The sequence below is a fragment of the Chiloscyllium plagiosum genome, unplaced genomic scaffold (genome assembly GCF_037043375.1).
Source record: "Chiloscyllium plagiosum isolate Xiang-an unplaced genomic scaffold, Cpla_swu_hap1 HiC_scaffold_11, whole genome shotgun sequence".
Classification (NCBI taxonomy): domain Eukaryota; kingdom Metazoa; phylum Chordata; class Chondrichthyes; order Orectolobiformes; family Hemiscylliidae; genus Chiloscyllium; species Chiloscyllium plagiosum.
The window spans coordinates 28,313,966-28,338,132 of NW_028270149.1; the positions used below are offsets into that span (position 1 = coordinate 28,313,966).

At 39.0% G+C, this 24,167-nt stretch overlaps 1 long non-coding RNA gene across 1 annotated transcript; it reads right to left on the reverse strand.

Annotated features, from left to right (window-relative positions):
- Positions 1–1,764: 1,764 nt before the first annotated feature.
- Positions 1,765–7,799, reverse strand: LOC148148774 (uncharacterized). Its single transcript, XR_015758572.1, has 3 exons — positions 7,572–7,799; positions 5,903–6,183; positions 1,765–4,199 (listed from the first exon to the last, which is right to left on the reverse strand). It is a non-coding gene; the product is annotated as an uncharacterized LOC148148774 (long non-coding RNA).
- Between the last annotated feature and the right edge of the window lie 16,368 nt (positions 7,800–24,167).

Consider the following 24,167-nt stretch of genomic DNA (forward strand, 5'->3'; position numbering starts at 1 on the left):
CAAATGCGGCCAAACCAATGTCCTGTACAATTTTAACATGACTTGCCAGCTCTTATACTCAACATCCCGTCCAATAAAGGCAAGCATTCTATATGCCTTCTTGACCACTCTATCTACCTGTGCAGCAACCTCCAGGGTACAATGGATCTGCACTCCCAGATCTCTCTGCCCATCAACTTTTCCCAAGGCTCTTCCGTTCATTGTATAATTCACTCTAGGATTAGTCTTGCCTAAATGCATCACCTCGCATTTGTCAGGACTGAAATCCATCTGCCACTTTTCCGCCCAACTTTCCAGTCTATCTATGTCCTCCTGTATTCTTTGACAGTCTCATCTTTGGGAAGGGTTTGTTAAATAAGAAGAGGCATTGCTAAATATCAGTTCTAATGTTCTACATTGTGTTTAAATAATTTTAACAGCACAAATGCAGTAATTTCTTGAAATTATGAGGAGGTTGCAGCAAGCTCTCATTTTTACAAGGGTACTGTCACAAATGCTGCAGAAATCCACCATACACTATAATCTCTTCCTCATCACAAACTGCTGGACATTTTACACATTAATAATGGCATGCGTATTAAACTCACCGTTACTTTCCCAGCAAAGTCTGAGCCAATATGTTTGAATGGAATCTGTTCTTAGTAATTTCCATGTAGAGTTTAACTATTTATATGTTAAGCAATTTTGGTGTCGGATAAAACTGGAAAACAGTGATATTATTACCCAGCATCCTCAAAAAGTGCAATTTGTAAAAATACTAAACAATTAAGGAGAATGTTGTCAGACATAGTCTGTTCACATATAGTACTGATAGTGGACTTTGCTTCCCAGACATGTCCTTTTCATTTCAAAGAAAATATGTAAAGCGGTTCCAGGTAAATACAATTATAGTGGCTGGAGTTGGATCTCATATTATTGAGCTTTCCTGGAAAATTACCACCGCAATCAGGAAAATATGTCAAAATAGGGAGCATAAAACTAAGCTTAATGTTTAGCTGAGGCCTGGGTCCAATGCAATCATTTCTGAAGTTGGTGTTAAAAATCACATTGAATATATGCTGATATCTGAAGCTAAATGATATGGAAGGCAGCCCAATGCATCATTAAAAAACTGCCAGAGGAACGAGACCCACCATCATAATAATTCCCCAGTTGTCCGCAGCAAATTAATTCTAGGAAGTGTTGGGACAACAACACCATGAGAAGGAATTATCAGTTTCTTCGTTATAATACAGGTAAAATATTTGTAAGGTCTTTTTGATTAATCCACTCTTAAGCAGCATTTTGTAGTCTACGGTTTTTTGTTTGCTTTTAATCCTAGTTGGCACATGCTAACTGGTAAGTCAAATGCTGCAACTGTAGCCTGAAAAAGCCCCAGTATTTTGGTGTAATGCATGAAGAGCACTTAAGCATTTTGTTCTGCTTCCTTGTTCTGTTTATTATTATTTTCACTTTTCCATTTTAGCAAGCAATGAATTTCCATGTCAGACTTGGCAGTGGGAGCTGGATAAGAATTCAGGAATGCTGAATTGCCACAAGAGCAGCAGCTAACTGAGAATGATAATCAATTGTATTTTTTTTTGTCTCTTTGATTACAATACCAAACACGCAACGTGTATTAATCTCTTACACATGATAACTTTAAAATTTAGTTCTTGTTATTTATAACCTATCCCTTTTAGCTATCTGTAACCTATTTCCTTCTAATTTGTGTGATATGATTTCAGAAAGGGAGGGGGTTGAGAGAAGTGGTTTCAACAAGTGTCCTTGAGGAATCCAAAGAATTTGAACCACGCAGGGAAGCATTTGAAAATTACCATAACAGATAGCATTTTGCAGTTATGTAAATGTATTTCATTTCATTTAAAATAATGATAACAAAATGTAATCAGAATGTAAGTACACATTGACAGTATTCAAAGGGGTGAAGTCGCTGAATAAAGACAATAACAAGGTAAAAGTCTAGGTTGAACAGATATTATTGGAAAAAATGTTGGAGAGGTCTCTTACACCATGATGTAAAGGTGTTGGTAAAGTTCCAAATATAAGAAGTCAATGAGTTTGATGAATTTAGAAATTGTATTTAAATCAGTACTTGTTTTCAGTCTGAAATTACTGCTCAAATCTAATCATCAAAAAATGGCAGAAATCAGAACTTGTTTAAAAAAGGTTAATGAAACCTAAACAATTCAATTGCAACAAATGGTTATAATAGGGGATGTTAAGTCACAGAGGGGGAGCATGGAGCAGTTCAAATAGCAATGAATGTGTTGAATATATTCAGTAGGACAGTTTTTTAGATCAGTAGGCACAAAGCTGCCTACTATAAACGCTGCTGAAGACCAACATGGAATCCAATGGGTGTTACAGATCACTTCAGTGCCACATTGATAAAGGTGTTAACACACTCACATTTAGCATTGCCAGAAACATACAGAGCAGACAAATTGTGACATTAGTCACCATACACTGCTGATGCTAACACTGCCATACTGAAATCAAAATCCTGACCAGTACCTTCTGTTACCATCACATAGTTGAACATTTATTGAGCAACATCAATAACTCTCTACCAATTATATTGAAAGGGATCTTTAGCTACTTAGGATTTCTTCCAGTTTTTGGTACAATATTACAGTGTCTGTTTTTCCTACAGTTGTTTCAAATTTTATTACTCTACACTGACTGGCATAGCCAGCACTAAAAGTCTTTATCCTGCCTGCAGAACTTGTCCACAATTTTATTTCTTCTCCCAGGCATGGTTCATTCAAAAGCCATTCCCCTGATATAGAGCATCACTGGTTGAATGAGCAGAGGCTGTTGAAAGTAGAACATGATGCTGGGAGAAACTGAGAGAGATGAAGAGGAAGTGGAACATGAGAAAGACGGAAACCTAGACAGTTTTTTTTTGTCTTGGACTGGATATGAAGAATTACATTAACTAATATACTAGTAACGGAAATCCAATTCTGCTTTCACCATGGGTCCCACATTTGAAAGCTTACCTCTATTTCTGATCAGCATATTGTCACCCTGGCTAGATTGCAAAAATGAAAAGAAAAACAACATAACAATAACATTCCAAAGCAAATTTGTTAATTAAATCATGCCATGTATTGCTTACAAATGTAAATTAAATAAATTTGTACATTGCCTTTGAATCTGTCTTCTGTGTGTACTGCATTCTTCTGGGTCTCCTCAGTAGTACTACCCCAATAGCTGCAGTGTGGCAGTTAGGAGATTTCTGAATTTCATTACAGGAGCAGGTAGATGGTTTATGAAAATGACCTCAAACAACACTGTGTTCTATGTGTCTTTAAGAGAGTACACTGTTAAAGACTCCATGTGCTGTATGTTAATGCAACTTTGCCTGCCTGGTTAGTCGGTTTTGACTTTGCAAGCTGCGTACACAGAACTCAATTGACTTGCTGTAATGTTTACTTTAAAACTGGTGATGTGTTTTATTGAGACAAGTAAACTAACTCGCAGAGTTAATTAATCCCTGATGAATGATTGTTGGATCATTATCATTAACGTGACATTCTGGGTCTAGAGAAACCAGCTTCGGACTGTATCATCTTGGCATGGGCAGCAGCAACCTGGATTTTCTAGCTGGCAGACAACTGTAAAAGCACTGGCAAAATGGTAATGATGGGAACACAAGTGATGGCAGCACATTCATATTCTATTAAACTAATGCTTTCACCTTAAGAAGCATCTCGGCAATCCTAGTAATCTATTGAGGATTCTGTGGCCAGATTGCTGTCACAGTCTGCAATGTCTTTTGTACACTGTAGTCCTCATATCTCTGGTGAAGCTACTTGTAATGCAATGAAACTTATGACATCAGCTAACAGACATTTCATCATGGTTGCATCCAAAGTGTACCAATCAACAATTCCATGTTGTATAGGGTAGGTCATCTGCCCATATGCAACTCTGTCCAGAAAATTCTGTCCAGACGTATCCTTTTGCAACAGACTTCCCAACGCTCCATTATGCATATCAATTAGTTATTTTCCAAATTCTTTATCTGAATCTTCTGTAATGGAAGTTGTGTGCAACCCCACCCTCTAGCAAGTTGACGTTATCCTTGCATTTTGCCCTAGCCATAGGCCACTCATGCCAGCTGTGGAGTTCACGTGGAATGCTGGCCAGTATGGAAGTAGTTTCTTACCAGTACCTACGGCAATCATGGACTGCAAAGAACGAAGGAGAGATCAGTTAATGGTAAGATTTTAATGTATACAAACAGAGAATTCATCATTTGCAAGTGTGATTTACACATAGCTGTAAAACCTTGAGTTGATGTTTTTGACATTGAGGATCTCATTCTTTTTTCACTCTTGCTATATTCTGCCAACTTTCTTACCAGTGACCATACCTCTCTAGGCCTGGGAAAATTCCGTCCCCACATTTGCCTTCTGAATTAATCTGGAAAGAACCCAGTCTCGTGGTGCATGAACCAAACCATACTATAAAAGAACTTTCATACTTTCCACGTGGCAACTCCCACAAAATGCTAGACCAATTTGTTTTAGAATTTGTAGAATCATAGAGATGTACAGCATGGAAACAGACCCTTCGGTTCAACCCGTCCATGCCGACCAGATATCCCAACCCAATCTAGACCCACCTGCCAGCACCTGGCCCATATCCCTCCAAACCCTTCCTAGTCATATACCCATCCAAATGCCTCTTAAATGTTGCAATTGTACCAGCCTCCACCACATCCTCTGGCAGCTCATTCCATATATGTACCACCCTCTGTGTGAAAAAGTTGCCCCGTAGGTCTCTTTTATATCTTTCCGCTCTCACCCTAAACCTATGCCCATCGGGGGAAACCAGGAACAGGGGACTTAGATAGATAACCAGCCCAAATCTTATTGAATGGGAAAGTGGTTCGAGAGGTGAAACAGCCTACTCCTGCTCATTTTAACGATATTTCTATGCCCAAAGTGAGCGTTGTTAGCAGGATGAAAAGGGTTTCTGCTCCAAAGTAGGCACACAGGATAGTTACAGTGTAGAAGCAGGCCAGTCAGTCCATCAGGTCACAGCCTTCCTGTTTCTTGAAAACACCCACAGTCTCAACTTCCTTTTGATCATTTCAGCCCTAGCCCAGCCTCCATCACATCCAAGCAGCACATTCCAGACCAGAACCACCCTTTCAGCCAGAGAAAGGTTTCCTTGTCTCATTGAATTATGGCCCTTTTATTCTCAATCCTTCTAGAAAACGGGAGAATTTCTGTACCCCCATCACCCCGCTCCCCCACCCCACCCCCACCATGTGATCTTTGAATAACTCTCCTCAAAAGCTCCTGTCTGGCTTCCATTCCGACAAGCAATGAACCTCCCAAAGCGCAGAAACCCTACAGTGCAAAAAGAGGCCATTCAGCCCATCCAGTCTGAGCCAACCCCTCTGAAAAAGATCCCACTCTGACACAATTCCCATAACCCCACATGGGGTTCTTTTTTAAAAAAAAACCATGGCTAAGCCAATCAACCTGCACCCATCCAATCTATGCACAGTACTCAAGTTCCTTATGCCTGGGAACGCTCTTGTTAAAAAACACAAACAAACTGGTGGAAAATCTCAACATCTGCGCAGAGAAGGCCTTTGTAAAACGTTGGACATGGTGCATTGGGAAATCTCCAGTGCAGAATGCTGAATTGTTGTCTATTGAAAAAGTACGGACTGAAAGGAGCAATAAAGGTGTTGAGAAGTTTGGATAACTCATTGAGAGGGACCTGCTAATACACACTATTGGCATGCAGCTTTGGGAAATATTCTACTGTTCGAAAGTTTAGCTAAACTTTCAACTGTACGCATAGAATGAATTTGTCTAGTAACTGCTTTACTGAGATGTGTGGTTTCCATAGAAAATTGTATAGGGTAACTGACCTTTAGAGCAGTGGTCAAATCTGAACCCCATTCTGTAGGTTCAGTCATGAAGGAGATGACACCTATACTGAACATGTGCTCCATTGTTTCATGACTTTTTCTGTAGTGGATGAGGGCGTTTCCCAGATCTAAAGCGACATACTTCTTCACTGTCAGCTTTCTTGGTTCTTCTCTAAGGCGTTGCATATTTTCCCAAGCAGTAAGTTGGTGCTGAAAGATGTTGTTCTCTTTGTTTGTGAGTTCCTGTCCTTACACAGGAGGTTGAGGGCAAAGCACGATCCCTTATTCAATGAGAAAAGTTACTGCATACTTATAATGTATGTTTTTTCAACATATGTGATCTTTGAATGTCAATATAGCATACAACATCCCTTTAACTGTAGGTATGGTATCTCTGATTAATTCCCTTACACAACAAAAATTATGTGAAAAATGTGCCATGCTTCTGACCTTGCAAAAAAAGCTCAGATCAAGCTCAACAAGGAATTATTGTAAGAAAGGAACCTTGTATATAATTAGATGGTTCTGGTTGAGCATGTGGAAAAATGTAACCTATCGGTATAAAAATTCAGTTGATCTTTTGTAAAACATTCCACCACTAAGTGTGTTAGCATTACACTCACATCATTGTTTATGTGACGCACTTGGAGGCCCTAGTATTTACTGTAGAAAGACAACCTTTAAAGATTTCCATTGCTGAGTCAGTGTGGGTGTAAATGACAATGTGCTCAAAATGGATACAGTGCTGTTTATATCTCAGGCTGTCACTCAAAGGATATAAAACTTGAAGACCTGAATGAAGCTGTTAGCTCTGTTGTCAATCAAAGTGCAGATCTCTGCATACGTGCTTGTGATCGTGCACAAAGCTCTGTTCACCAATATCAAAATGCTACTTAGATTTTAATACAAGACAAAAGCCATTTGATCTTTGTTGAAAAAAATTAAAAGTTGACAAAGTGCCTCATAAAATAAATTGCAGTTGCATTGTAAGCTTGTAAGGCTGAGAAAGTTTCACACTACTGCTTCCATTTAGACTGAAATGCACTGCGAGTGTGTGTGCCACATGCTTGAATTCAAATTACACTGTATCACTTTCAGCTTTATGTGGCAGATTTCACATCACTGGAAATCATTTGCGGTATGAGTGGTCTAAATGTTATCTCCTAATTTCAAGTGCTGCAGTGAACAAGATCCTGAAGAACATTTGTTATAAAGATAATTCAAGTCAAGCTCTCAGCTTGTCTTCATTGACAAAAAAAGAATATTCCATCATAATATGACACAATTCCAATCTTGCAATTTCAGGCCTAGTATAGACATTTAAGGATAAGTTTATTGTTTAAACTGCTTTAACAATAATTTTCCTGGCTTATAAATTTGCTTACAGCTGTCATAGCTTAACGTTTTAAATGCTGCAGATCACATTGTGCAATGCTTCTTTCATTCCTTTTAAGTACCCAATTGGAGCATTAGATATTTATAATGTATGTAGCTCATTCTAAAAATCTCCTGATATAATTTTCACATATAGTTTGGTTATCAGAACTGGCTTTGAATAACTCAAACTAAATTATTCCAAAACTTCCTTTTCCTTGTTATATTACTACTCAGCTACATTGATCTTCTCCCTCTATTGTTTCCAAACACATTACAGTACTCATATATTTACCTTCACTGTTCCAGTCTGTTTCTGTTTTGCCTCATGTAGCTTTTGGATAGTCTTTGAAGAAGAAAATATTTACTGTGATGAATTTAACTACCAGATTTTTTTTGACGATGCAGTTACTTGATATCACAATTAGTTTTGTGTGACTACAAGTTATTTGGAATCGATTTCTGGGAAGCTGATGAACCCAGAAGATGCATTTTCAGATGATTAACGGACTCCTAAGTTAAATATCTGAGAGCAGACTGGAAAACAATGTAACAGGTGTCCATGTTACGTATACACCATGTGGCAAGCCAAGTATCTGAACCACTGTGGACTAATGTCCTCTTGTGGTTAAACTTAGTCATTGCTGCATCAATAATCTTAAAAGGCTGTTGCTATGTCAAATGAGTCAAACAAAAAAAAATTACACTGTTATATTCCTGTGAGGAGATAGTGTTATAAAAACTCTCAAGGAATTTTTCTTTTCTGTGTTCAAATCTAGAACCTAGGTGGGGAAGGATGGTATGTTTGTTTACAAATTGGAGAATTATAAGCAAAATGTCTCCAAACTGAACCACATCACAGTTTCAATAATTGCATCTTTAGTATTGATGAAAAGACACTTTTTATTGAAGCTTTTCATCTGCTAGTCATTTGTTCATGATACAAACTTGATGCTGAAATAAGGCACATCAAAGTCATTCCTGCAGGATAATGGCTGCCCTGATCCAATCATTTTTCCCTGTATATCATGTAAACACATGAAAGACTGTATCATGGTTATTCTTGCTCCTGAAAAGTGCCCAGTTTATCTCAGATCTCAAACATTTGAGCAATAGGTGAAGCTACCTGCTTATATAGCTACTACACACTAGCATTAAGTGTGGTGTTTACATAAATGTGACTTTGCATAAGTGAGTAATGTTGTATATGAATTTCAGTGCCAGGGTGATGCCATGTTTGTAGGCCATACATCCCAAAGACTGGTGGATAGTATCAAAGAACATATCTCTTTTTAAGTCTGTACAAGCAAAATGAAGGTTGACAGGTGACTTAATTGAGACATACAAGATGATCAGAGGGTTAGATAGGTGGACAGTGAGAGTCATTTTCCTCAGATGGAGATGGCTAGCATGAGGGGACATAGCTTTAAACTGAGGGGTGATAGATATAGGGCAGATGTCAGAGGTAAGTTCTTTATTTAGAGAGTAGTAAGGGCTTAGAATGCCCTGCCTGTAATAGTAGTAGACTCGCCAACTTTAATGGCATTTAAATGGGATTGGATAAACATATGAATGATAATAGAATAGTGTAGGATAGATGGGCTTCAGATTGGTTCCACAAGGGCCAAAGGGCCTGTATTGCGCTATAATGTTCTATGTTCTATGACTATACCAAACCAGATCAGACTTACAAAACATCCAACACACTGTCCAATATTTGATATGATTCTGCAATTGGACAACATTTAAGTTCCTGGCCGTACAAAACATTACATTGATAGCCAGTTTAGGTTTGTCAGTCAGGCTCGCAGTGTGACACAATTGCATGTACTAGAAGCTACATAGAAGGGGCACTATTCTTTGCTGTTTGAATGAACATATGAACATATTGTGCCTCTTTTAGCTTAATAGAATAGGTTACAGTGATTTGTTGGCTCATTTTCAAAGCAGTGCCCCGACCAATCTGAATCAACTAGATTTAATATCTAAACAAAGACTTGCAGTTACTGTCAATCATCATTAACTGCTGCATTCTCCATGCCAATGCCTCTACTAATCAGAGTCTATTGGCCATCCAATTAGCACTCTCCTGTCACACAGTACAAATGTTGATAGTGCATTGATATTCAAGCCACTTCTCCTGATGAATTCAAGACAAAAACGTTAACAAAATGTATGGTTTTGCAGCAATACTTAGGTTCTGTACTACCAAATAAATTATTGTATCTTTCTATATGCTAATGTAAAACTCCAGTTAAAGCTCAGCACCTGTGTACAATTAAACACAATGAATATTTTATGATTGGATATAAAATAAAATACATTTTGAGACTCTCAAAACCAGTTTGGCAGCCTGAAAAGCTAATCTGCAACAACTGACTTTGATAAAATCATGGATCGTTCAGACCAATCAGTGATTACTCTCTCTCTTTGAAAGATCTATCTAACCAGTCTCACTTGCACCACTATTTCACCATTATCCTGGAATTGATACTTTTCAAGTACATATTCAATTCCCCTTAAAAGTTACTGTCAAATTTGCTTCCATCAAACTTTTGGACAGTGTATTCACAATCATAACTACTTTGAGCTTTAATAAAATCCTCATCTACCTCTTTGAGATCTTTATGTCAATTTCCAAAATCTATATCTCTAGTTACTGACTCTCTTGTCACCAGAAATATTTCTTCTTACTTAATCCAAAAAAAATCCTTCCATATGAAAAGTCTGCAGTAATAGCATTATTCACTGTAAATGCTGGGGATGAGCTTAGGGACTGTAAGGTTAAAATGGTTCTCTGCTTTTCTTTACAACAGGAATTTGAGACATGGGAATTTGATATGATTATGCCAGAGGAAGAAAAATGCTTTGAAAATTGTCTATTTTTCAAATAAGAATTTTGCACTAAGATCCAACTAGAAACATTCTTGTTTCCATTCATCTAAATGTTCAAAGAAAACAACGGAAAATAAAACTTGAGTCTTGCTGGGCTAAAGCTTTAAAAATTAAATGCAAGTTATATGTCATTGATCTATCAATAACATAATCAATTGTTAGCTCAGTTGGATGGAAGGCTGCTTTGTGATGCTAACAGTGTAAGTTCAATTCCTTCATTGGTTCAGGTTACCAGAAAGGATTCTCGTTCTCAACCTTGCCTGAGGAGTGATAACTGTCAGGTTAAACCATTGCCAGTTTGCTCTCTACAGGTCTTTGGTGACTTTCTGATTACTTCATTAATATTAAAAAACAGAGACCAACTAATGGATTTTAACTGATTGGATTGCCAAATAGCTTGCTCTGGAGGACTATCAATTACTGTGGTCTTCTTTTGAATGATGTGCAGCACGTTCTTTTGAGAGAAAATAATGTTATGACTGAAACAAAGATCTGAGAGTTTTTGAATGGTTAGCTGGCAGAATGTATTTTCTTTCTGACCTGGGGCTGAGTGTGAAAGGCGGTAAATACAGAGGGAAATTAGAAGGAAGAGCTATGGCAAGGTGAGCAATCTATACTTGACAAATGGGGAATTGGAAATTATATGGATGTAGATCATTTGCCAAGCCTCTTGTTTGCTGTTTCAGACCTAGTATGGTGAACAAGAGTAGATAATAATGCATGGTTGGATACACTGGATACTGCAAAGGCTATGGGCCCTGACAACATTCCGGCTATAGTATTGAAGACTTGTGCTCCAGAATTCACCAGTCCCCTAGCTAAACTGTTTCAACAATGTGGAAAATTGCCCAGGTATGTTCTGTACATAAAAAGCAGGGCAAACAGAACCCAGCCAATCGCTGCCCATTTAGTCTACTCTTGATCATCAGGAAAGTGATGGATGGTGTCATCACAGTGCTATCAAGCAGCAGCTACTCAGTAATAACCTGTTCACCGACACACAGTGTGGTTCTGCCAGGGCCAGTTAGCTCCTGACCTCATTACAGCTTTGACATGGACTAAAGTGCTGAATTCCAGAGGTGAGGTGAGAGTAATAGCCCTTGACATCAAGGTAGACAAACAGGAGGTTGGAAGAACACAGTAAACCAGGCAGCAACAGGAGTTGGAGAATCAATGTTTCAGGTATAACCCTGAAGGAGGGCTATATCCAAAATGTCAACTTCTCTATTTCCTAATACTGCCTGGCTTGCTGTGTTCTTCCAGCCTTCTGCTTGTCCATTTTGGATTCTAGCATCTGCAGTTTTTTTGTCTCTTGACATCAAGGTTGCAATTGACTGAGTGTGGAATCAAAGAGCAAAATTGGAATCAATGGGTATCGGGGCTGTTGGAGACATACCTGACACATTGGAAGATAGTCATGGTTATTGGAGGTCAGGCATCTAAGCAGAGGCGACTGCAGGAGTTCCTCATTGTTGTGTCCCAGGCCCAACTACCTTCAACTGCTTCGTCAATTACCTTCCCTCAGGTCAGAAGTAGGGATGTTCGTTGATGATCGCATAATATTCAGCACTATTCACAACTCCTCAGACACTGAAGCAGTCCATGTTCAAATGCTACAAGATCTGGATAATATCCAGGTTTGAGCTGACAAGTGGCAAGTAACATTCACAAATGCCACACAAATGCCAGGCTATGACCATCACCAATAAGAGACAATCTAACCACTCCCCTTTGATATTCAATGATGTGACCATCACAGAATCCCGCACTGTCATCATTGACGAAAAGCTCAAGTGAACACACCATATGAACACGGTGGCTACAAGAGCAAGTCAGAGGCTAGGAATATTGCATCGAGTAACTCACTTCCAGACTCCCCAAAGCCTATCGAACACCTACAAGGCACAATTTAGGAGTGTAATGAAACACTCTCCACTTGCCTGGATGAGTGCAGTCCCACCAACACTTAAGAAGCTTGACACCGTCCAGGACCAAGCAGCTCGCTTGATTGGCATTACATTCACAACCATCCATTTCCTCCTCCACTGACATTCAGCAGCAGCAATGCTGAAATTCACCAAAGATGCATTGCAGAAATTCACCAACCATCCTCAGACAGCACCTTCGAAATGCACAACCACTTTCGTTCAGAAGGACAACGACAGAGGAACCTCAATTATCCGAATATCAATTATTCAAATAGAGATCTCAAGATAGAAACATTACGTCAAAGACTTGTTTCCAACAGTGATTGTGTCTTTTGTTTACAGTGATTAGAAGTGAACTCGGCTCACTGAAATGCTGCTGAGAACAATCCTGGACATTGATGGGAGCCCAGGCACCGTCTCCAAATGATTGACCTTCCCCCTTCTCTCTCTCTATCCCCACACTTTCCCTGGGGTTCTACACCAGAGTGTACCCTTAACCCCCTTCCCCAGATAATCTCTCCAACATTGTCCTATACAGGGCAAAGGTGGAACCTGTCAAAATGTTGCAGTAATAAGTTTTGTGTGTGGCTGTGTGTGTGTGTTCTATTTGGAGATTCATTCCCCAAAAGGCAGCAGCAGCAGTCTTATGGTTGGTGTCCAGTCCGGCTGACCAGGAGAGGGGGAGGGGACGGACGAGATGGAGGGGGACACGGTTAGGAGGGCGGTCGCACGGGGAGGGGTGTGGGAGTGGGGGGTGTTGGATGGGGTTGGGGGTGGACGGGGGTGGGAGGGAAGGGGGCGGTGTTGGACAAAGTTGGGGGGAGGGCAGGGGTGTGGGGGTGGAGGCAGAGAGGGGGCAGTGTTGGACAGGGTTGAGGGGGCGGGGGTTCACGCCTGGTGTGCTGCTGCCTCATCTCCTGAACGGGGAGCATACTTAACAGAAAGCTCCGAGCCCCAGAGGAAAAGCATTGAATCAATAATGCAAATAATCAATTATCCAAACGAAATAGTGTCTGCCCATCTCGTTTGGATAATCGAGGTTCCTCTGTATATGGGAACACCACCACCTACAGGTTCCCCTCCAAGCCACTCACCATCCTGACTTGGAAATATACTATTGTTCCTTCACTGTTTGCTGGGTCAAAATCCTGGAATTCCCTCCCTGAGGGCATTGTGGGCAAACTATCAGCAGGTGGATTGCAATCGTTCAAGAAGGTAGCTCACCACTACATTCTCAAGGGCAGCTAGGGATGGGCAATTAATGCTGGCCGGCCAGCCATGCCCACATCCCACTGATGAATTAAGAAAAAACAAACATGACACTTTAATCAGACATCTCCGTACTTTTAAAGCACATTATAATAAAAACAAAAGCTGTTTACTCATGCTTCAGGATGATTCCAAAAATATCAGTACCTCTACTTCCTTGTTGAAATTGACAGTATTCATGTGCTAACTGATATGATAAATATCAGTAGATTAATTTCAACAATGGGCATTGTGTGGGAACCCAGGGCTCCATTTGTGAACTTGACAACACCATACTTTACAGCTGGTCCCTTGGTAGTTTTAGCTGAACTTAAGTTTTCCAAGCCTAGGACATTGAGTAACATCTGATGGTCTAGTCATTCCAGGGTTACAATTCCAAGGATGATTCTTTGCTGTCTGTGTCATTCTTGAGTTTGTCACTAAAAGGTTCTCAACAGTAGATCAAGATGCATGCTTTCTGGTGTGGCCTCTCCTTTATACACCCTGTAATGAATGGCACACTGTCACAATGAATGACACATATCAAAGAAATGCATTGTTGCACCTTGTGCCAATTCTCCATTGCTGGTGTACTGTATATGTTTCTCAAATCTGAGCCAGTAAGGAATTTATTGGAAGGCAAATTTGCATTCACCCCTTCCTCATGACAGTCATTTTAAAGACTGTTCGTCAACCATTTTTGTTAACAAAAAGCGCATATTGAACTGAAAACTAACTGAGCGCTGTTGTGCGATTGTTCTTGAATGACTTTACATATGTCATTTATTTTATCCTGAGCAAGGAAAATTAACCTGAACCTCATTGCTTTACAGCAAGCAATTACCAGGGAGATTGATGAAAGCTCTTCTAAATCAAGGACCAAACTTTACCCCCAGGCTAATTGCGCGAATGTGTCTTTTGTTTGAAAAGTTATGGTTCTATCTGAAGTGGGTCTGGACAGCAGCAGATTATAATGGCAAAAGTAAGCAAAACTTTATTCAAATTTGCTAATTCTGCTCTGCCTGAACTGGAGTGATACACACTGATGCAAGGGGGAAACAAGTAAAGGAATGTTCTATTCTCAGTACTGTCACACTTCATTTGATGAACACAAAACAAGGCAAAAAAACTGTAAAATGTTTTGATGCTATATTTCTTTATGAAATTTCTATTCTATCCAATTGATTAAATAGCATTTCACTGAATATTTCAGAGCAGTTTCAGTCTTTTCCACTTGGTGTCACAATAGTGCAGAATTGGCCCTATTTCCCTCTACAAATTGTTTCTTAGTCATTGATCCTTGCCTTCGGATACTGGATTGAATTGAATTTTATGTTATTTATTCCATTCCCATAGCATGTGTCATCTTTGGGTTCAGTCTAGAAATAAAAAAAATCAAACATTAAGAATAAAATCAAAACTAAAAATGCAAATTATATAGCAGGTCTCAAATTCCACAAAAAGAGAAAACAGGGGATTATATAATCATCAGCAGTTGAATGACACCAGCCACAACCATTCATTACATTTACATTGCTCACAGACTTTTTATGGGCTTTTGCACTACTAGTGCCCTGTATGCACAGGCTGGGACAAGGCAAACAAATGTGTATCAAGAAGATAAATAACTGATTAATTTGTTGATGCTGCAGCATGAATATTTGAAAACTCCCTGCCTAATCTCCCATGGACAGCTCTTGAAAGGTCAGAGAATAGAAATGTAAGTTCTCAGCATTACTGCCTTTATTTGAGTGAATTGAAAAGGTGATTGCAATCAACATTTTCAGAACAGCAACTAACAAACCGTCATTATGCCTGTGGAACCACACATTATGAAAACTATTTAAATAATCAGGTCAGATTTAATTTTTTTTTGTTTATTCTTTAACTGTGTTTGTTTGTCAGACTTTTGTGTGATTGGAGTGGAAAAAAAACAAGGTTTCTGGGCTTATGGCACAGACCAATTAGATTACTTTATTGTTTAATTTTTGTTCTACTAAATTTACTGCACTGTTAATAAATTGGTGTATCCTTCATTTGAGATACGAACTGGTGTCAGAATTTGATAATGCATGGAATGTGGGACTCGTTATTCAAAAGCCTGTTTATTGGGGTCAATTTTGAGGGACTTTGAAAGTTTTAATTTTACTGGGTTGCAAATTTAGATATAGAAAACTGATCTGGTTCAGCTTTCTATCTCCGTATCATAACATACCTATCTTGCCCCCTCATTCAGTGCTAGCCTGATTCTACCAGTCACCATAACTAGATGTACTTGCCACTGTCTAGACATCCCAGTTTAGACGGACATCTATGGCAGCGGTGCCATCTTAGAAGACAGATGTTTCACTGGAGACGGGTTGGCTGGAGTGGTGCCAGCAGTGATTGCTGGTTCATATATCTGAGGCATGAACTCCTGGAATGGCTGCAGCGATGTTGGAGCAAGGACTCTTGGCTGCTATAGGCCCAGAATGGAGACTGCATTTGGGATCCTAGGCAATGAAGCTGAGCTCTATTTGAGTACTTTTTAATCTTTTGAAACTCAAAATAGGGCTGTATTGTGGAGACAGAACACTTTTCACTGTATCTTCCCAGATGTATGTGGCAAAAGATCATGCACTCATTCAGTTGTGTGTACCTGGTTGAGTGCTGTCAGTCCACTTTGTCCTTCACTGTCAATGCAGTGATGCAGCAACCTCAAACCAGTCTTCCTCAAAGCACAGAGGTGCCACAGCAGCCAAATTCTGTAGGATTCTTAGGATTCTGCTAAATTCTGTAGGATTGACATGCCAAAGTTCCATACTGCAACATACTCCACCACCTTGGCAGATGACTTGACATGTATGGCAAGCTGCCTGTTGATGTATCTGTGCTAAGCAGGAAGAACAGCCATTAAATTCTGCCTGAGGCACCATGTCACAAGGACGCAAGGCAATACATGAGATGCTAGGTGAGTGAGTTCTAGAGAGTGAGCAAACAGCCCATAGACGCAACCTGGTCCAACCTGATCTAGATGCCTGTCCCTGTGACCATAGGGTCTCTGCTACTGCATTTCAATGACAAGTTGCTGTGTGACCTAAAATGCAGCATAGAAGTACAGAAGTATATTGTAAGTGGGCTGGAGATGTGCCATGATGATGTTGAAAGGCTAGCATGTGTTGGATGCCATCTTTCATGGATGTGGGCTGTATGCGAACACTATCCTCGGAGAGTGTCTTGAGACATTTCTGCTGGTTTCCAAAATGGCAGTGCAGAGCGGCAGGCAATCAGCTGGAAACACCAGGTACACATTCAGACTTTCAGGTCAGGAACTCTCAGCATCTAGATTTTATCTGGAAAGTGATAGAATAGGAATCTGAATGCTAATGAGATGAGATTCAATGTTAATGAGGGTGATCATGAGCTTTCTTGTTCATAGGTATCTCGCTGCTTTCTTGCCAAGTTGTCTAACATCACCAATGTTCCTTAGATAAACCTTCCCCATCCAAGACCACTACCATCGAGAAGGACAAGGGCAGCAGATACGTAAGAACAATTTCACCTGCAAGTTCCCCTCCAAGCCATTAAACATCGAGTACAGTCCAATATATTGCTGTTGAATTTAGTGTCATTGAGTCAAAATCCTTGAACTCCTACCTAACGTCATTGTGAGTCTACATATGCCAGATGGACTGTAGTAGGACTGTAGTGGCTGAAGAACAACTCAGGATGGATATTAAATGCTGATTGAACAAGTGCAATCTCTAAATTCCATGGACGAATGTTAGAAATAAAAGTTTTGACAATAGCAGCATGCTAAGGTCCCACATAAAACAAAGACATCACCTGGATTTGAGTGGGCTCTAATTGCCTAGTCACGTTGTGATAGAGAATTGGTGATGAAGACAGGGATGTGGACTAGGGGCTTCTAGCCAAGAATCTGTATGCATGTGATAGATATGTAAAGTTCATTTGACACCTGTGTTGGGTCAAAGGCATCTTTAAACAGTGTCCTTGTGACTATTAGTCCTCTGCTGACCCCTAATCGGCAGGATGGGAGAAAAGTTACTATAAAAATAGGGTCTCCCACTTTCTTCTGGCTGTGGAACCACACCCTGTGGGATCATCATCCAGCAAGAAGAACTGCAAGTGCATCATATGAGCCAAAGATTCCAAATTGTTTTTCCTGGTCTCAGTGAGGACTGTTTTCCTGAGGAGAAAGGACTGAGGGAACCAGCAGGAGTTACACCTTTTACTGGAATGGAAATGTTGACAGTAACCCTCATGTCCATGAAGTCCTTTCATCCAGAAAAGGATTATGAATGTGTTGCATGAAATCCATAATTGTATAATTGTAAGACTCATGACATTTCAACTAAAGCTCAAACATATTCAATATGCCCAATAAGCCACTACCATCAATAGTTAGGCCCCGATCCTTGAAGAGGTTAAGGAAATTGTGACATATTCAGAAATGGCCACCCCTAGTAATTTGTAGTATTTGTTATCTTTACCAGTTTGTGATAGTGAGTAAGGCGTGCTTGAGATCCTCCTTTGTTTTTGCTTTGCCTTGGGCTTTTCTTGTGGCTTGTGGTAGAGGATGCACTACTGTTGAGTATTTATGGAAGAGGCACTGATTTTAGATAACAAGAAGGTTTATTGCATAACAACCATAAATAACTACATTCGGTCATGTAAAATTATTTGAACCTTAAGCAATGGACACGCATACAATTGTTCTCCCAAAGCTAAAGAAATGCCTTTGGCTCTATTCACATACTGCATGCAATCTGTCAAATGGATTGAGTTAATGTTACATAACAGTGGTTCCCTTCAGAACCATTACCTTAAAAACAAAAACATTCTACTCTGACCTTGATGAACCCTTCACTGCCATTCCAAAAGAAGAAAATTCTTCTTCAGGGGCTTTCAACCCAGTGGTTTTCATGACCCAGATGTCAGAAGTAGAACCATTTTGAAAAACAGGATGAGAATAGCTGATGCAAATGGGAGCCTTCTGCTGACAAAATGTGCTCAGCAAAATCTTATTATAACAAACTTCTTCCGCCAAAGGATCTTACCTTGACCACTCAAGTTAAGTCATTAAAGTTCTTCTGGCAATGTAGTTATGTCCTAGTCCAGGACCCCTCGTGGTGACCTCCCAGTAATCTTACTTTGCATGTCCTGCACTAGTTCCCTCCATTCTCCTCTGTGTAAAGGAAACTCCTTGACCTCTATCCCTTCTGTCTCATGATCCCCAATGGAAAACCACACCGATGCCTTTCATTGCTCAGTGAGTCAAACTACTACGCTTCTGCCTACCAATATACTCTGGACCTTCAGTGGAAGTGGTAAATGCAGGAGTGAATCACTCCAAAAAAATTACATCTAATTAAATGCTTGAGTGCTAGCCTCTGATGTCATTTTCAGTGCCTGCAGATATGTTTAAATGAGTGTAATCATCAACCAGCTTAAAAATTACAAGCTAAATTCAAAATTTTGAAGTAGACATTTCTTATTAGCATATCAACTATTTAGTTCCTTTTTCTTAGCTTTTCACCAAAAAAATGCACCGTGTCTCTTGTCAGTTCAGTCAATGGAAATTATCAAGTTATTAGACTACTTTCTAAGGGTTAAATTACTGTTCTGACCTTATGTTCAAATGCAAATGATTCATAGCAGCAAAAACAGAGGCAAGCTACGATACAATGCAATTGAGTTGACCATTCAAAAGTGTCAATCATTTAGTGGCCTTCTTTCATAGAACATCTATAGAGGGTCATGTTTGTCCAAATAAAAATTATACCCACTGAGAAATTGTCATGAAACATCAATTTTCCTTGCAATACTTCAGATACATGCTTCGTGAGTTCTGTTTCTTATTGAATATTGGATCACAGAATTATGACTGTTAATCTCTTACATTAGAGTTGTAAGGGTGAATAAAGGATTTTCTTACTCTCAATATGTACACAAAAATTGAAAAACATGAGAAGGTTATCAGGAAGATTTCCATTTTATGGAGAAAATCCCTTGAATATATCATCCGTATGACTTGATGATGTTAAGCATCTAAGTAACAATGGTATCTTGCTGAATTTTCATGTTATCAATTCTAACTCACAATTTAAAATTAAATGCCATTTGCTCAGTATGTATGGAACAAAAGGCTGCATGCTTTCAATAGTTAAGTTACAGTCAATGATCTACACACACCTGCTAAAATTGTTCAGGCACCTGTTGAAAATAACATTCATGTCTGTGCTGCTGACTTACAATTTAAATAGTTTCCTTCCTTCAAAGATAAACTTCAATTTTACTCATTCATAATAAAATATCTCTGGAACCATCAAAAAACAGGAACTTGTATCTTTCAACTTCAAAACTATCTTACTGTTGGCATAAATATATATTATACATTAAAATGTATCATAATGCTAGATTGTAGTCCTCACCAGAATGAGATCTATTGAATGAATATCTTAGGCCGAACTCCATACTGTATGATATTTCCAAAGCTCAGGAGAAGCTGAACATCCCTTAGGTAAGGATGAATTCATAGGAATGCTTCCACCTCAAATTCACTATGAAGTTGTCTTTATCCCAAATCTCATATTCTGCACAACTAAAGCTGGTGCAGTAAATGCACGATAGGCCTTTGGAGAAGTTAATTTTAAAAATGAGAAGACTATTGACAGAATGCAAACTGTAGCATACCCTGTATCCCAAATGTGCATGTCATGTTAATTTAATACCTGATGGATGCCAAGTTAGTTGATTTGCATTCTGAATGATGCAAAATGTGTATGTGTGTACATAACATTGAAGTTTGGAGGACACTTTGAAAAATCAGTTAAAAAAAAGCAATGTGGGATCCTGGGATTTATAAACAAAGAGATATAGTATTATGCTGTAAGGTGATTCCTTAATACAGTTACCTCGGTGAAAAATACACCGGGTAGATTTGCTGTCACCATCCTTCTTCTGGGTCGGGATCTAAAAGGTCTGACTTCGCGCGGTAGATAAAACAACTCAGCAGTCGAACAAGGAAAGACACTTGTCTTAAATAAGATGTATTTTATTGTATGATGACAATCAAATCTGAGTTATATTAGTGAGATAGATATTGTTACTAAAACTATGAGCAATCCTAAATTGCAAGTCTATTTTTTTTAGATTCCTGATGAAGGGCTTATGCCCAAAATGTTGATTCTCCTGCTCCTAGGATGCTGCCTGACCTGCTGTGCTTTTCCAGCACCACACTCCCGATCCCTATTTCCTTTAGATCCAAAGTTATTATTCCACTCAATTTTCTATGACATCATTACATTTGGAGATACTTAATACACTCCCTAGCATTAACCCTTTCAGATTATTACATATCTCCCCCAACTTTATTTTCATTCTGAACATTTATACATCCATGTACATGATCACATCGACCACTACTCCATCTCCCTCAAGACTGTGACTTCATAAGTTTGGGTTGTCTGGTAGTCTCACTGCACTGCCGGAATGCTTTATGTTAACTTACCCAGTCATACCACTGAAGGATTGCTCCTTACTTGATGTAATTTCTATCACTGGCACTGATGGTTCCCCTTTGGAAGGTGATGAAATGAAATGCCTTTAAAGCATCTGACACCAGATTCAAATCCGCCATAACAATTTATTGTGTTGCTATCAAAATGAACTCAGTTACAATCTCTTTAAATGGGCTCGTGAGGTGTATTGCTCTTTAGCTTTCACATAATTACACCTCTTCCCAAACTTTACTGACACTTGCAATCTGATTTTTCTTCAGTGATGGTAGGTGTAGAAAATATTTATGCCAACCCTATATGTTCATGGGCTTTTCACATTGGTTATAATATTTGCAATGTCTTTTAAGATCCCAGCAGCCACAAGCTCTGGCTCTGCACCTGTCACTATATCTTTTCCAGGTCATCTTCCTGAAGTGAAGCTGGAATAACCACTCTTCCATTATATACCAGTAAATTGTCCAAGATATGGCACGGTGGCTCAGTGGTTAGTCCTGTTGCCTCACGGTGCCAGGGACCTGGGTTTGATTCCAGCCTCGGATGAGTGTTTGTGTGGAGTTTGCATGTTCTCCCTGTGTCTGCGTGGGTTTCCTACCACAGTCCAAAAATGTGCAGGTTAGGTGAATTGGCCTTGGAAAATTGTCCACAGAATTCAGTGATGTGTAAGTTAGGGCATGAGTCAGGGGAAATGTAGAGTATTATGGTAGGGGAATGATTCTGGGTAGGATACTCTTCAGAGGGCCATTGTGGACTTGTTGGGCCAAATGGCCTGTTTCTATATTGTAGGGATTCTAATGTAATGATTTTGATGATCAAAACATGCGTTCTTTGCTAACGCACTAAAGATTTAGTCTGGCCATTCCTTAACACCATAGTCATGAATGATGACACATTCTTGGGCATCCTTCTGCTCCTGTCATATTTGGTAGAGCCGATTGTGGCCATCATGTTTCATTAAGAGCATGAAACAATTCTCTTAAGTTATCGTAGCTAATGTCATGAATCCAGAAAGCCTTTAGAAATCTTCTCCTAGTTATCCCTTGACAGGTTGTTCACTGTCTGACATTTCCTTGACCCGTGTTTTCCTGTAGCTGTTCTTTGAACATTTATAACATTACTGACTGTTTCTTGGCTGGTTGTCTATTGATTATAATTTGTTTAACTATTTCTGCCATTTTCAAAAAAATGTTTGAGGTCAAAACATGCATTCATGCTAAAGAGTCAGAATTCTTGACTGTGAAGAATGTATATATTCTCAACAGTCTGACAGCCAGCTCTTCTATTACAGTGTTGCTTGTAGCAATCATGAGAACTCTGCCTCCTGGATTGTATAATTTCACTATTATAGGTTGCATACAGTGTTTTCTTGAGTTACACATAAACTATCTCATAAAACAATGATATTCACCCCTGTAATAAGCTTACTATTAGTGAGATGTTAATTGATATAAATATCTTCTTGACAAAGGCTTTGCAAATTTGACAAAGATTCATCAGCAATTTTAACAACAATTATATCTTGTAGGAATTCTGACTTCAGTGTTCCATTGTTAAATTTCCTCAATAATCTGTCGATAAAAACAATGACTGAAGATGCTGGAAACCAGAGTCTAGATTAGAGTGGTGCTGGAAAAGCACAATAGTTCAGGCAGCATCCGAGGAGCAGTAAAATCAACATTTCGGGCAAAAGCCCTTCATCAGGAATACAGGCAGAATGTCTGAAGGGCAGAGAGATAAGTGAGAGGAGGGTGGGGGTGGGGAGAAAGTGGCATACAGAGTCTCAACAATCTGTAGAGGTCATTAATTAAATTATTTATGGATTTTTAGTTTAACTTTTTAGTTAAACCTAGTTCTTTAAAGAACATGTTTTATTCTAATGTTAAACTGTCAGAACCTTCCAGAACTTTTAAGGTGAGAGGGGAGAAATACAAAAGGGTCCAGATTGGCAATTTTTTTTTCATACAGAGTGTGATGAGTGCCTCGAAAGGACTGCCACAAATAGTGGTGAAAGTGAGCACAATTTTGTCACTTAAGAAACATTCACACAGGTACATGGATGGAATGGGTATGCAGATGTATGAACCAAGTGCAGACAAGTGTGACTAATTCAATTGTGAAAACTGGCCTGCATGGACAAATTGGACTGAAGGGCCTTTTTTCATGCTGTTGACCTCTATGTCTCTATATCTTCATCAACAGTACCCGTTGCTTTATCTATGCTTTGGTGAGCTAGAAATTCATCATCAACAAACCCAATTGAATATGAAAGTGTACTTCCTTTTTCAGCTTCTGATTTAGTATACAGCTTGGAAGCAACCTTGTGTCTTGAGAATTGTTTTCTCCAAGAAGTCCAATTCTGTGCTTTATTTGACCCATTTCTGAAATTAAATCTTCTTGGCAATATTGTTTTGTTGCCATGTCTCCTTAATGTGATTAATTATTTATCTTATTTTAAAGAATTTTAATGATGCTGCATTTTGTTGTTGCTGTCTATTATTTGTTTTAAAGGATTTCAATTCTGCAGTATAACAATGTTGATACCATGTACTGTTATACTGAAGGATTTTGCTGTGTTTATGTTATCAAGATGGAGGATTTCCATCTTATACGAGTTAAGTGGTTGACTCCCATTTTTCATAACCAAATAAATTATTCCCTTCATTTTAATAGCTTTACTGAATGAATGTCACTGTCTGTGGCTTAAAGACAATTTCATTCTCCCAATGGCTTTACTGAATAAATTGTGCTCTGTAACATTCTATAAAATGAATACCATTTCTTGAACAAATTTCCCAAGGCATTTCACATTTTCGATACTGCTATTAATCTCATTGCCGCATATATATGACCTGAATGAGTTCCAGTATCTGGAGCCTTAACAAATTCTTCCCACCTTGTTTGAGGTTTAAATTATGAATCTCACCTTTCCTTTTGTGCCATCAACAGTGTCCTAACTTTCTTCTTTCAATTGATTTTGTTTACTTAAGCTTCTAAATTTTCTAATATTGCTTTAATTCTAGATTTGTATTGTTCTCAGTGCTGCAATACAATTTTAAAATTCATTTTAATGCACTTGATTAGTGTTACCATAGCCATCATGATGTCCACGCATATACTGGGAAAGCTCACTGAGCAGGAAGCACTTTGCTGAATTCTAGCTTTCTCAGCCTGTACCATACTGTATTGCTGTATGTTTTAACATTTTTCATTTTACTCACCAGAAAGTTCAACTCTAATTATAGAACATCTGGTGGCCATTCACTCTTCTGATGAACCTCAACTTAGGGCTTCTCAGATGTT